This window comes from Lepidochelys olivacea, assembly GCF_965140295.1.
Source record: "Lepidochelys olivacea isolate rLepOli2 genome assembly, chromosome: 2".
Classification (NCBI taxonomy): Eukaryota; Metazoa; Chordata; order Testudines; family Cheloniidae; genus Lepidochelys; species Lepidochelys olivacea.
Window position 1 is genome coordinate 191,155,941 of NC_140412.1, and position 15,249 is coordinate 191,171,189.

Genomic DNA, 15,249 nt, shown 5'->3' on the forward strand with positions numbered 1-15,249 from the left:
AGGAATAGGGAAAATAATTGGCTTTCAGACAGTATGCACCAAGATGGGTCTCAGTGTTAGAGGAGCACTGCAACCTGACATGAGAGAATCCCAGCCAGTCTATGTCTGGATATAGCGTCTCAGGCATTCCTCACTTACTGTGGGTGCTGGAATAGCCCAAGCAATTTGCTACCCTCAGTCTCCTTAGAAAATTCATTCTTGCTGTTTTGGGAGAGGAGTGGGGAGGAGAGGTGGTGGTGGGAGATGAGGACTGGGTTTGGAACAGTAAGCACCAAGTCCAAGTGGTGTCTGTTCAGGGAGTAAAATGAAGCTGGCCACGTCTGGGCTAGACTATGGGCTAGGCTATGTGCCCCAGTAGCTTGAGGCAAACCTGGTCTGTTGTAATTGGTTGGACCTTGGATACCAGGTCCGACATGGTCCGGAACCAGGCCTCTGGAAGGAAGGCTCTCGCTTGAGTCGAATTGAGCAGTGCCCCAATAAACTCTATTCTCTGAACTGGCATAAGGGTCAACTTTTGCTCGTTTATCATTAGGCCCAGCGCTCGGAAGGTGGCTTGGACCAAGTTGATGCTGTTCTTTACTTGAGCCTCTGAACAACCCTTGATCAGCCAGTCAGTGAGGTACATGTATCCCTGAACACCTTGCTTTCTGAGGAAGGCAGCTACCACTGCCAGGCATTTTGTGAAAACCCGTGGGGCTGCGGACAGGCCAAAGGGAAGAGTGGTAAACTGGAAATGATCTGTGGCCACTGAAGATAGAAATGTGAAAGTAAGCATCATTCTAGTTGAGGGCGGTCAGCATACTAGTCCCCTGGAGCCAGGGAGGGGATGATGGAGGCCAGGGAGACCATACGAAACCTCAGTTTCTTGAGATATCTGTTGAGTTGAAAGAGGCCCAATATGGGACAAAGGCCCCCTTTGGCCTTTGTGCTTAGGAAATAACGGGAGTAAAACCCCTTCCCTCTCAAGTTTTGATGTAAGTTCTCCACGGCCCCCGTCTGTAGGAGTGTCTGCACCACTGTTCCCTCTAAGCTGTGCGTGTGTGCATGCACACAGATCCTAAACCCTGTGCACACGGCGAAATACCGCGCGCACAAACATTTGCACAGAAGAAATTTTTTGCCCACACGGCCTGTCAAAAATTAGAGGGAACATTGGTCTGCACCTCCTGGGTAAGGAGTTGCTTCTTAGAAGGGTCCCTGAAGAGGGACTGGGATGGGGTGTGGTAAGGAGGGGTGGATGAAAACTGCAGGATATAACCAATCGCCACTGTATTTAGCACCCAGGAGTCCAATGTTATGCAGAACCACACCAGGCTGAAGTGGGACAGTTGGCCCAAAAATAAAGGGGAGGCAGGATCTGAAGTGGGAACTGGTACAGCGCCCTTGGGCGCACTTTCAAAAACCTGCTTTGTCTCAGCTGAGTACCTGTGTGACCCTGGCTGGGAGGTTGAGGTGAACGGAAATGGTTGACAGCGCTTGTAACCTCTCTCTTTTCTCTTATGGGGTCCTGTCTCAGAGGCGGAGCCAAGAAGCATGGCGACTGTTGAGGCCTGAAGTGCTTCCTCAAAGCGGACGGAGCAAGGGGCCCAGGGACCTGAGGGTAGCCATTGAGTCCTTCAGGCTGTGTAGTCTCGCGTCCGTCTGCTCTGAAAATAGTGAGGAGCCTCGAAAGGGAGGTCCTGGATAGACTGCTGGATCTCCTGAGTGAGTCTCGATGACTGCAGCCGGGAGCATCATCTCATGGTGACAATGGAGGCCATTGTCCTGGCCACCGTGTCTGCTGCATCCAGTGCCCCCGGAGAGAGGCTCTGGCAACATTCTTTCCTTTTTCTAAGATGGCTGAAAATTCCTGCCATAAGTCTTAAGACATGGAGTCCTTAAATTTGGACAGAGTCCCACAAATTGTAGTCGTATCTCCACAGTAAGGCTTGCTGGTTTGAGATACATAGTTGTAGGCCACCTGTCAAATAAACTTTCCTCCCTAACAGATCAAGTTTCTTTGCATCCTTCTGTTTGCGCATAGTGCTCAGCGGGCCCTGTCTGTCCCTTTTGTTAGCCACCAATATGACGAGGGACTCAGGAGGGGGGTGAGAGTAAGGATACTCATACCCACTGACTGGCACATAATATTTCTTCTGTGCTCTCTCCTGCTCAAGGACGACAAAGCTGGCAGCTGACCTAATGGGGTCGGCATGACCGGTAGACTGAGTCTGGCTGCTGCAAAGATCTCCGGGGTTGAAGGCACTGCAATTCCGCAGGTGCCGCGATGACTTCCTGCCATCGGCAGAGGGTCCCTCAGTAGACTATGGTGCTACCATGGGACCTGGGGTGGAGGAGTGCCCGAAGTGGGTCGTGCTCCACTGCCTTCCCTTTGCTTGCCTTTCTTTGGCACTGGCGAGTGCCCTCTATCAGTGTGCTTCTTTTTGTGCTTCTTCCTCAGCCCGGGGGTGGAGAACAGTGCCGGAGGAGTACTTTGCACCAAGTTCCAAGGCTGGTCTAAGAGCAGCTTCCTTTAGGATAGCTTTAAGTCTGATTGCTCTGTTCTCCTTTGTGCGAGGTTTAAAGTTCCAACAAATTTGGCAGAGGTTTTTCATGTGAGATTCTCCCAGATAACTGGAGTGTGGGTCATTCACAAGCATAAGCTTGCCACAAGAGGCACAAGGTTTGAGAAGAGGGTGCTAACTATCTACATTAAAAATGCATCCTGTCATGTTTTACGGTCATGCCAGGAATACCAACAGGGATGCACTGAAACAAAAATAACTTTGGGAGGACATTCATCTTCAGCGAGGCTAGCCTACCTAGCTGAGAAATTTCATATTTGTTCCATTCCCCCATGTATTTTATTATTTTATTTTAAAGATTGCTTTACCCATTTAAATGTATATAGCTGACAACAGTTTGTTTTGACCCTTTTGGGAATATTAATTTCTAAAATTTCACATTTATTATAGTTTATTTTGAAGCCGGATACCTGCCCAAATTCCAAATCAACTGGTCTATAATTTTTAGCATGTTTTGCTGCCCTTTAACAAGGGGTGGTTTCTCATATTTATTGCAAATGGCTCCATTGCCAAAACAAACAGAGGATAAGGGGAAGGCTTGTCTTATACCCCTAGACAAATTAAAAGGAAGTGATTGATGATCATTAACCAAAGCAGACAATCAAAGATGAGTAAGGCTACGTTTTAGTCACGGGTATTTTTAGTAAAAGTCATGGACAGGTCACGGGCTGTGAAGTTTTGTTTACTGCCTGTGACCTGTCCATGACTTTTACTATACACTCCTCTCTAAAACTTGGTCCGGGGAGCCACAGATGCTCTGGGAGGGGCGGTCTGGGGGTGCTGCAAGTACTGAGTGGGGGCTGGCCCGGGACCCCCGCTGGTGCTGGTGGGGAGGATGGATGGGTGGCGGTGCATGGCCTGGGACCCATGCTGGGAGGGGGAAGCAACAGCACCTGACCTGGGATCCCCGCTGGTGCTGAGAGGGGGCAGGCAGCAGTGCGCAGCCCAGGACCCCTGCTGGTATGGGGGTGGAGGGGAGGGGAGGGTTGGCGAGGCTGGCTAGGGGAGGGGCGACCAGGGGGGCTCTGCGCACTGCTTCCGCCACAGATGCTGGCTCTGCAGCTCCCACTGGCCAGGAACTTCAGCCAATGGGAACTGCGGGGGTGGGGGACACCTGCAGGCACAGGCAGCAAGCAGAGCCCCCTGGCTCCTCCACCTCTAGGAGCTGCAGGGACATGCCGGTGGGAGCCGGGGAGCCACCCCCCACAGGTAAGTGCTGCCCTGCACCCCAACTCTCTGCCCCAACCCTGAGCCCTGTCCCACACACCCAAACTACTGCCTTTGCTGACCCAGGCAGCCCCTGAGCCAGCACCAGCCACTGCAGAAGTCAAGGAGGTCCGTGACTTTCTGTGACCTCCATGACAGACATGCAGCCTTAAAGAGGAGTATACAGGGCCAATATGCCTGTAGAAACCTGATTTCCAAAAGCCAGCTTTACCAAAATCTGTCTGAGGTGCTCCCACTGCGGCCAGGTGAAGGCTTTTTCAGCAGCCAAAGAAAGAAGAACACAGGAAGAATTGCTAGAATTAACATGACAGATGAAGTTTAGAGTTCTTCTGATACCAGAGAGTCTGCCAGCAATGAACCCAGATGGGTCAGGGTGAACATAATTGGGCAAGATGACAGTCTGTTTGCTAGCACCTTGGCATAAATTTTAGCATCCACATTAAAGAAATAGGTCTGTCTGTAATAGTATCCAAAAAGAAACAGAACAAGCAAAACTATTTCAAGAATATTTTTGAAAGAAATCTGAATTTGCAAGATGTTTTTTTGGTCTGAATGCTACCAGTTCACACATTGCTTGCCCATCCCTAATTTTGTAATCCATGTCCCTCCCTCTCCAGCCCTTACTTGGCAGTGCTCTTGTTGGCAGGATGCCGTTGCCAAGGGAGACAGACTGGATGTGCAGCTGGCTTTTCTTTAATCTGCACTTACTGCTGCAGATACTATTGATGTGACTGTACAACCTTTGGTTACTAAGACCTACAGTCAATGTCATATGACTTTATGAAGAACTTTGACAATTGCATAAATAGCCATACTGCATGTTGGAAAGCTAAAATGGGACCTTGTCAAAGAAGGGATTTACGTGGTGTCACAAATGCTGGCTCAGTCAAGGGTATCAATTTCATTTATAGCAATAAGAAGGGGACAAAAGGATTTAAAACTATTTTAAGGAGTCTCCTCCAAAATAAAAGCCAAACACAATGCCTACACATATTTGGATGAGATAACTCTCAAGCAGAGAAAGGAACTCTTTAGAGTGTTACATCAAGGGGATACATAAAGGAGCAATGGATGAAACCCGGAAAAGGTAAAAATTAGACTATTTCTAATGATGAGAGCTATCAGACTGTGAAATAGTCTCTAGTCAGAAGCAGTGGAAATCTCATTTCTTGAGACATTTCAAAACCAGACTTTACAAAGCATTAGAAAACACGCTATAGAAAGAACAATATTTCATTGGCATGAGGTGAAAACTAGATGACATATGAAATCTTTTTCAGATCTAACTTCTGCAGGACATACTCAGAATTTCCATTCATGTTACTGGGAGTTTGGGCTCAACACGGATTGTAAAATCAAGCACAATGATATTAATGCTTGGCTAGTTTGCACAGCATGAAAGCCATATCTTGTATAGTTAATTTACCTTGACTTATGTCACATAGAAAGTGGTTCCTTTATGGACTGTTACTTCAGTCTCAATATGGTGTCTCTCTCTCTCTCTCTCTTTTTTTTTTTTTTTACAACCAGCAATGATTTTTTTGTTTATTTGCCAGTAATATTTCTCTCTCCAGCTTTGTTTGAAACCCATGAACTAAACATGACAGGAACAAATCTACAGGAAGATGTCTGCTTTCATTAGATTTACAAAGACGGGTTTGCACATAAGGAGAGGACTCTACCTGATGGGGCCCTGAAGTGGAGGTTAGGGAAAAGGAGTTCTAGCAAGAAATTCCTCAAAGAGGAAGCAATTTGAAGTATTAAAACTTGAATGCTATCTATTTTTGTTACTTCTGAGCCCCCTATGACCTTAGCATTTATATTCACGTAGTGTGACATCTTGGGGAGAATGGAGCTCTCTCATGTGAAAGTTCTGGAGAAATATCCTCTCTCTATAAAGATGCTTCCAAACACGGTCTGAAAGATGTGGTGCCACCCCAAGGCAGAATGTTTAAGGTAGGCATTTTGTTACCCATTAATCCTTCTACTAGTAAGATTGGTGTCATTTTTTCCATACCATTCCTGGAAAGTCAGGGGCAGGTGCTATAGAAACACCAGTTCCTTAGTTAGATGTTATACTAGGATTACACATACACACTGACTGGGCTTCCACTGGCCTTTCATGTGTCTCAGTCATTTCATCCCTTTCATAGACAGCAATTTGGGAAATTCACTACCCTAGAATTCAAAGCCCATGAAGGTCAGAGAATCTAATGCTGCAGCTGGAGTTAGAGAGGAACTGGACAGTTTCGTGACCAGTAATAATATTTGTAGATCAAATCTCATGCTTCACAACATAAGCTGATCTCTGCTGAGATAAAGACAGTTTTTCACCCCATTAAGGGAATTGCATAAGTGGCTAGCTACTGATATATGAATTTTTGCCTTCCTTTGAAGTCAGATATTGAACTAGAAGGAATGATGGATGGTCTGGTCTGGTCTGGTAAATCCTATGTTCTTATAAGTGAGGTCACAGCTATACCTCAGCTGGACACAACACACAATTTCTGTTAATGCGGGAAGGACCTGGCACCTTGTACTTAATTCAGTACTGATATGATTCATTGCTTGATTAACTCAATTCCGTAGTCAATGACATAGAAGACAGTGTACAGGTACTTCATATACTGCCTGATCCAGTGATACAGTTTATCGTATCAGTAATTTATGTCTCCATTTGAGCGTGAATGGCATTACATACTGACTGCAATGTACTGAATTCCATATTGGGGTGTTAGTTTTATGTGCACATTTGCATTTCCTTCCAATTTAACAATCAGTGTCTGGGTGGTGTTTCTGAATGTTATTTTGAATATGCTCAGGCCTCAGTTTCCGCCTCACACTGTAGAAGCACCTGGTGCATACAGAATACCACTTACATGCACTGACTGCTATGGAAATAGTTTCCCTAAAGCAGAACTGACTAAAAATAGTTCCAAAGAGTTAGAAAGATTGTCCTAATATCTAACCTAAATTCCTCTTGCTGCAGGTTAAGCCCATTACTTCTTGTTCTGTCTCTATGGGGCATGGAGAACAATTAATTTGATCACCATCCTCTATATAACAGCCTTTAACAGATATGAAAATTGTTACCAGGGCCCACTCTCAACCTTCTTTTCTCAAGACTAAACATGCCCAGTTGGTTTTTTTTAACCTTTCATCATAGGTCAGGTTTCTTACTACTCTCCTCTGGCCTCTCTTCAGTTTGTCCACATCTTTCCTGAAATCTGGCACCCAGAAATGGACACAGTACTTCTGTTCAGGCCTCATCAGTGCCAAGTACAGTGAGACAGCTACTTCCCATGTCTTACATACAACATTCCTCTTAATATACCCCAGAATAACTAGGCGTTTTTTTGCAACTGCATCACATTGCTGACTCATTCAGTTTGTGATCCACTGTAACCCCCAGATCTTCTTCAGCAGTACCATCACCTAGCCAGTTATTCCCCATTTTGTGGTCGTGTATTTGGTTTTTCCTTCCTAAGGGTAGTACTACGCACTTGTCTTTATTGAATTTCTTGTTGATTTCAATTTGGTGTCATCCACAAATTTAAGAGCAATCTATACTCTCCTCTCTATTATCCCAGTCATTCACGAAACTATTGAATAGCACTGAACCCAGGACGGACCCCTGCGGGATCCCACTAGATACGCCCTCCCAGTTTCACAGTGAGCCATTGATAACTCCTCTTAAGTACAGTCTTTCAATCAGTTGTGCACCCATCTTATGGTAATTTAATTTAGATCACATTTCCTAGTTTGCTTATGAGAATGTCATGAGGCCTTACTAAAAAAAGCCCTAATAATATCAAGTGCTTTGTTGGGTTGGGGTCAGACTGTCATATTAGCCTTGTCAAAGGTTAACATCTCAAAGTCATCCCTTTGGGGCAAGAGCAGGCACTTCCCTTACCTCATTCCGTGGGCAGGCACAACCCTGTGGTCTGGTTCTAGGGTATGGGGATGCAGCACTCCAGCTGTGACATTTAATAAGTCTGCCCCCTTGCAGGGGATGTAAAGCATTCCCAACAAAAGCAAACTACTTCCCCAGCTCCCTTCCTAGAGCAAGGGAGAGAGAAGCGGTCACTCAGTCTCAGTTCTCACTTTTCAGTGTGAGTAAAGATAAGGGATTAATCCTAGGGGATTTCAACAATGAGACCCAGCCCAGCCCATCTTTCTCCGCAGAGGGCTTGTGCAGACAGTGCTTGCAAGCCATAGGTCAGTTGGTGCCACAGGGCCCTCTGCCTCTGTGTGCTTTGGAGTGCTACCTTTACTGCACTGAGTTCCTCCCACTGAAAGCCCACCTCCAGGCCTGACAAGCTTCCCAGGAGCCACAGATTGGGGCTGATGGAAACCTTAGGAATACCTTAACGCTTGCATTCCTTACTCTTATGTTGTAGCAACCAGGCAAGGTACTCACACACTTTAACAGGACTTTATTTTTAAAGTGGAAACCTCTTAACCAAGCTGCTGCTGCACCCTCAGTAGCTCTCACTCCACCTCCTCAACTTCCCCCCATTCCTGTTTCCTGTCCTTTCAGACTCCCAACAGCCAGTGCTCCCAGTTCTAATAATTACAAGCAGCATCTAACCACCACATCTTGGTAAAATACCCATAGACATCGTGAGGAGTGTTGCCTGAATTGGAGCGCTAAACCATTCACTTATATATGAAGGAGACAGAAATCACTTCACCCTTCTCTGGAACGCAGTCACTTCTGCAGTTTCTTGAAAGGTGTTAGATTGACAGCCCTAAAAACCCTCTGATTATTCAGTCTGATTCTGTCCCCATAAAATCTTGTTGGGATATTAGCCAAGTGCTGCTTCAAAGGGAAATGTGCCACCTTGCTCACCACAACTATTTCCTGAGGCAGTCTGGGTTTTCCCCTTAAAACACAGATCCTCAAAGGTTTTAGGCTCATTACTTCCATTGAAATCAACCAGAATTAGGCACCTAAATATCTCTGAGGATCTGGGCCAAATGTCAAGGTGTCTGCACTACACGCATTTACCCTTTTGTTCCTAGCCCTATGTTCTGATTGCTGTGTTGCTGCATGCTATTGATTTGTCCACTGAAATCATTAAAATGGCAGCCAGGTACCTGCACCATCAGCTGCAGTTAGCTTAAACGGCTGCCCCAATGGAGCATAGCAGAAAGGAGACAACTCTGCCAGCAGCCCCCTCAACGTGCGTTCAAGGGCTGGCTCAGAGAGAGGAATTCAGATCCCCTTCCCTGACCCACAAACAGGACTTTGTAAACACCTGTGGTTTTTAAAAAATATGATGTAAGTGCAAAAATATAAGTATGCATTTGGGAAGATTGTTCCATGGATGAAACAGTTAATAAAAATGTCTGTGTTGCTCTTACACTAGCTTTCCTTGCTTTAGATTTTATTATGTTCAAAGAATAACCTTGAAACTAGAGAACGGGGGAGCTAATGACAAACTATAAACTCTGTGTTGAAGCATTTTGAACCAATTACAATTAACATCACCGTGTTCTCAATGGACATATAATACGCTTGCATATCAGAAGATCTGTATGGCAATCAAATGTTACATTCCCTCAAATCTAATAGTAATGCTTACAATAAGTGCCTTGTTGCCACGCTTTCCCTTATTACATTTTCCCCTCTCTCTCTTTTTTCAAGCATCTTCAGCTGTCATTGCACCATAACAGTGAAATTATTCACACTGTAAGTGCAGTACAGAAAGCCAATTCTGTTTAGAGACAGAACACTAGGCATGACACATCACCGCTACAGCTGCAGGAGAACATTAGTCTTTGCATTAACATTGACTATGGTGGCAAAGTGAACATATTAGCAACAGCCACTTCCTTACCCCTATGAAAGGTCAAGATATAAAAAGTGTGTGTGTGTGTGTGTGGGGGGAAATATAAATGAGCACTATGCAGCAAACATAACTTTAAGATAAAGTGGCCTGTTTTAACCCAAATCAATGAGTGGTTGGAAAGGGGTGGGCTAGGATGGAATAAAATAAAGAAAAACTTGCTCAAGAGGCAAATTCTGGTCCCAGTGAAACCAGTGCCAAAAAACCCAACCTCTTTCAAGACAAATTCTGGCCTCATTAACATTGGCGTAAATATATAACTCCACTGAAGTCAACATGTAAGTACCTTCATGGGGAGAAACTACTAGGTACTAAAGGGCTCATCAATCTAGCTGAGAAAGGCATAACGATGGCTAGAAGCTGACTCCAGGCAAATTTAAATTAGAAATAAGGAACAATTTTTAGCCACTGGCACAAATTACCAAGGGAATTGGAGTCTCCACTCTTGATGTCTTTAAATCATGACTAGATGCTCTTCTGCAAATTTAGTCAGGGATAAGTTATTGGGCTCAATATTGGGGTAACGGTGTGAAATTTGATGGCCAGTGATATACAGGAGGTTACTGTGACCCAGGGATCTCTTGGTGCCATGTGGCAGAGGATACAGGGGTGCATGAGTTACAGGATTCCCCTAGGTCTGGTATCTACATATTTGTTTGCCAAAGTGTGTCATGAAAGGTCTATACTGAAAGCCTGTGTCACACTGGTCATCATAACTGTGAAATGTATGGATGGATAATGTGTAAAGAATTACTTATATATACCAAAAAACAAGGTCTCTGAGTTAGGGCCAGTCACCAGAACTTGTTAAACAAGTTTCTTTTAGGCAAAAAATGTTTATCTGTCTGTCTACATATAAACTGAGTGCACAATGGGCGTCCATTTACAGTCTGAGCAAAATGCTAATCAAGTGAGTGCAGAGTGTCCAGGAGAGACCCTAGACAGGAAAACACAAGCAGTGGGGGTTATCCTGTTTACAAGTGCAGACAATAGATTTTTGGACTATAACGGTGGAGACAGAGGATCATGCTGAATCCTTCACTTAGGAAGTAAGCAGACCATGGATTTCCTTCATGAAAAAAGGCTCACAGTCAGACAGGCTGTTAAATGCTAGGAGAAGAACTTTGGGTAAGATAAACCTCATAGACAGGAGGGAATCTTGTTAGTTAAGTCCAGGCTCTAGAGTATGTGTGTTATGATTTAATTTTATACGTAACTCTGTTTCAAGTGATAGCAAACAGAACTAATGAACTCTCTGTTCTTTGTTAAACTTTACTTACTTTTTTTAATAGACAAATTTAAGTGCTGGGTGTTACACTGTAGAACAGAGCTCTACTTAACTGAGATGCTACGGTGCATTATTCCTTTGGGAACAGAGGATCTGGGAATTCTGTGAGTGTCCAGTGAATCAAGGACTGTCCAGGAGACACTTATAGGAGTCAGGTTGGAGTGTACCTATTGCTAACTTGTAGAGGGACTGCAAGTCCTGTGTAGGCTAAGAGGGGAATGCTTGTGCTGCTTGTAGCTGGCGGAGGTAAGGAGCTGACTACTGGCAGGCACAGACAAGACTTCCTCACACAAAGACAAGTGGTAGCAAGGTGTCTCAAAACTCTGGTATCCTCAGAAAGTGTCAGTCATTCCTTCTGGCATCAAACTCTATGGCCCAGATCCACAAAGGGACTCAGGCACCTAAGTCTCAAGTTTAGGTGCCTAAGTCCCAGTTTTGGCTCCTCTGCGATCCACAAACTCTTGCCAAACCTGGTAGGCACCTAAACTCAGTCAGCACCTAAGTTTTCAGGGTAGAAGTTCCTTAGGTCTATGTTTCTACCTCTGAGCATGTGCACAGCTGCCTCCCTTTAGGTGTCCAGATGCCTAAGTCCTAGAGCAATTCACGAACCAGGGAAAGATAAGCGGTCAGCTGCCTAAGTTGTATGCAGGATCTGATCTGGTAGGCATGCTCAGAGGCTGCCTACCAGATTAGGTTCCATTCAAAATCTGCCTAGAGAGAGAACTATGGGTGGTGGTGCCCATATAATTTTTAGCTCAGTTGTTAGAGCACTTGCCTGAGATGTGGGAGACCCAGGTTCAACTGGATGCATAAACAGAAGACTCTAAAGTAGTAGAGAGGTTATTTTACCTCTGTGCCCACTGCTGGAATACCATGTCCAGTGCTGGCGTCCACAATTCAAGAAGAAGGGCCACGAGAATGATGAAAGGATTAGAAAACCTGTCTGACAGTGACAGACTCAAAGAGCTCAATCTATTTATTTTATCAAAGAGAAGGTTAAGGGGTGACCTGATTACAGTCTGTAAGTACCTATTTAGAGAACAAATGTTTATTAATGGGCTCTTCAGTCTCGCAAAGAAAGGTATAACACAATCCATTGGCTGGAAGTTGAAGCCAGACAAATTCAGACTGGAAATAAAGGTGTACACTTTTATCTGTGTGAGTAATTAACCATTGGAACAATTTACCAAGGGTTGTGGTGGTTTCTCCATCACTGGCAATTTTTAACCCAAGCTTGGATGTTTTTCTGAAATATCTGCTCCAGGAATTATGTGGGGGAAGTTCTATGGCCTGTGTTACACAGGCTAGATGATCTAGATGATCACAGTGGTCCCTTCTGGCCTTGGAATCTCTGAATCTCCCCCTCTCTGTCAGAGGGACAGAAGGATTTAAACAGTGGTCTTCTGCCTCTGAGAACGGTACTCTTACCGCCAAGGAATGGGATTTTGTGATGTGGGGTTCCCTTAATCTCTCATGCTGAAGCGGTTCTAGGGTGCATAAGTAATGACAGAGTGATTGGAACAGGGGGACGAAACCCAGATGGAGAGAGTTCCATATCAGAATCTCCCATAGCTGAGTGGTTAGAGCACTCCACTGAGAGGTAGGAGACCCATGCTCAAATCCTCTCTCTCCCTCAGGCAGAGGGGGAATTAATTGAGGCTGGCTCCCCCACATCGCAGGCAAGTGCGCTAACCACGAGGCTAAAAGTTATAAGGTGGCACCCTCTCCTCCTCTGGCTGTTTTGTGTGGAGCAAGGCAGGTGCTTAACCAAAAAGTGGCTTAGGCATCTAAGCAGCCTGACTCCAGGGTAGCTGGTTCCTATTCATGCATCGCTAAGCAGAGACAGGCACTTCCCTCCAGCCCAGACTTAGGTGCTTGACTCTGGGAGAGGGGTGGAGCTTAGCATACATCCCTGTCACCGGCACCTCCCACAGTGGGAGAGATGTAGCTTATGCGCCTAGTCTCCTGGCTTTTGTGGATCCATTCTATGGTGCCTCTCTCTCCCATGCATTGTACAGGAAGCCCAGGCACCTAAATCAGCTTTGTGGATCACGGTGTTATTCCTCTGATCTTTTCAGATGCCCAAAAGTTAGGCGCCGTGACACTGAGTGTTGCAATGCCAAGGTCCCTTCCTGAATCCCACCCTATGAATCTAGGAGTGTTGTAACTAGGTCAAAATCTGGCCCACTGTTTTCAACAGGATCTGAATGTGGCCCTAAATATTTTAACTTCTTAAATAAAGGTTTGGGGACCCGGATTCAGTCAGTTACTGAAGCAAGTGAAGATTCTCATTCACATCAGTGGAACTACACCTGGGCTTAAAGCTGTACATGTGATTAATACCTTCCCGAAGGTGGGCCCTGTGGGGACATTGTGAGTTGAAAGGAAACAGTGTAATTACTCCCTTATAGACAAGCTACCAGTGGCATCTGATGTTATATGTAGCACACCCCTCTTTAGGCAAATACGTCTCTTTCCTATTCTGCCTCTGGTGTTTCGGTTTATTTACTGTATGTTTATTCAAAGTTTCCCTGCTGGGAGCTGTTCCTGCACTTTCGCCCACTGTCAATTACATTTCCAGGAGCACAGCAGCACCTACTGCAACGTTTCTATCGCATTACAACTATTTCCTTAAGGCGACCTTGGGTCTAAGATATTTATCCGTCAGGAAATAAAACAAAAAGAAAAAATGAAACAGGAACACTAGGTAGTGATTTGTCCCCAGCTAGACGCTGCAGTTTGAACACGAGAGTTACTGGTGAACGCTGTATACTTACTTACACCATAAACCATCCCTGCTAGACGCCCCATGTGAAATTATGCCTCTGTATAAATTAATGCTTTCAATGAATAGTGTTCTATTGTACACCCAGAAGAGGAGACTTATCATTAAGGGCCTTTGCACAATTGAGATCCATTCGCTGATCATTATGAAAAAACACATTTGGCAAGACACAAGCGTCTCATTTCATTGGTAGTAGCCCAGGGCCTTTTTACAGAGGCTCCAACTGCATAGGTTATTAGTTTCCTTGAGTCAAATTCAGCCTTGGTGTAACCAGGCAGTTGAAGGTCTCTGTTTTCACCAGGGCTCAGTTTTGGCCACTTGGGTTTTTCAGAGCGTATCCTAAAAAATCATCTGCTGAGCATGCATGTGTCAAAGGCAGTAACTGATTTGCCAAGCTATGTGGCATGCACCATGTAGTGGAAAACAAGATCCAGTCTCATTCTCTTAATTTAGAGCAGATTAGCTAACCTAATTTGTTTATCAAGTATCATTTCTAAACCACTTATCCCTGTAATATCTTTTCATGTGTGAAATCTTTCAATCATATTACAAAAATATATATGGAAGAGTTTACAAGTTGTGCGAAAGCTACGGTTAATATTACCTATAGTTAAAGTGGTGGCTAAGATTATGGCTTCCATAATAACCCCGTGTGTTCAATAGACTCAAAACTGTCATGATAATGGTGTGAGCTGAAACTTGCCATGAACTCAGTCCAGATGTGATATGTCATGAGGATTTGGGGGTGGAGAAGGAGGAATGTAAGGAAAATTCATTCAGCCATTTCTGAGTCAGAGAAAGTGTTTAAGATCTTTTTGTGCACAAAAACAATTGAACAAAAACATTCTAGATGTGACATCTCTGCCACGCGCGGTTAAATAACCTGATACGACTAAAAACATTTCTATGAATTATTTTTAAAATTTAAATGAAAACAGTTGATGGATGGATGTATGAAATTAAACATTACCCTGCAGTCCAAATACATGACCTGCTAGTGCGTGAGAATCTGGAAGTGAAACTTTTATTAATAGAGGACCAGATTCTTCATTACCTTACAGCTCCTTTAGACTGTTCTGGAGGCAGCAAGGAAACAAAGCCCATGGCTGCAGTCACCAGGGAGAATTCCCTTACACCAGATGTAAGGGAATTCTCCAGATAGCATAGAGCTGTCTTAACAGCTCAATGCCACAGTGAGTCAGACCACCTGATGCTGGGTGTGTGCCAGAGATGTGCCTGGGGTAAAAGAGTGTAGCTGGAGGGTGTTGTGCTCCAGCAGTTCTTGGTTGCTGAAACAGCCCCTTGGGTCAATAAGCAGCCAAGTGTAAGATAGAGTAGCTCTGATAGGGAAATCAATGACTTTTTCTCACCAGTGAGAGATGTGCCCAGATGGGCACAACCATTTGGCAGCTCGGAACAGGCACTACTCTGCACCATTCCTTGTTGCTAGAGAGCTAGGGGATAGCCAGAGCTGCTCTTTTTCTGTTTGACAAAAACTTTTACTTTGTTCTAACTTGTGCTCCAGGATAAAGG

General features: G+C 44.8%; 1 protein-coding gene and 1 long non-coding RNA gene across 9 annotated transcripts in view; one reads left to right on the plus strand and one right to left on the minus strand.

Moving 5' to 3' along the window:
- LOC311515896 overlaps nucleotides 1–1,972 on the plus strand; it is a 104,404-nt gene extending 102,432 nt beyond the window's left edge. The window contains exons 4-5 of the long non-coding RNA XR_014710252.1: nucleotides 533–767; nucleotides 1,517–1,972. This is a non-coding gene — a long non-coding RNA (uncharacterized lncRNA). The remainder of the gene's footprint in view (nucleotides 1–532; nucleotides 768–1,516) is intronic.
- The window catches only part of TMEM108 (transmembrane protein 108), a 384,089-nt gene that overhangs the window by 29,856 nt on the left and 338,984 nt on the right, over nucleotides 1–15,249 (minus strand). The window lies entirely within an intron of this gene.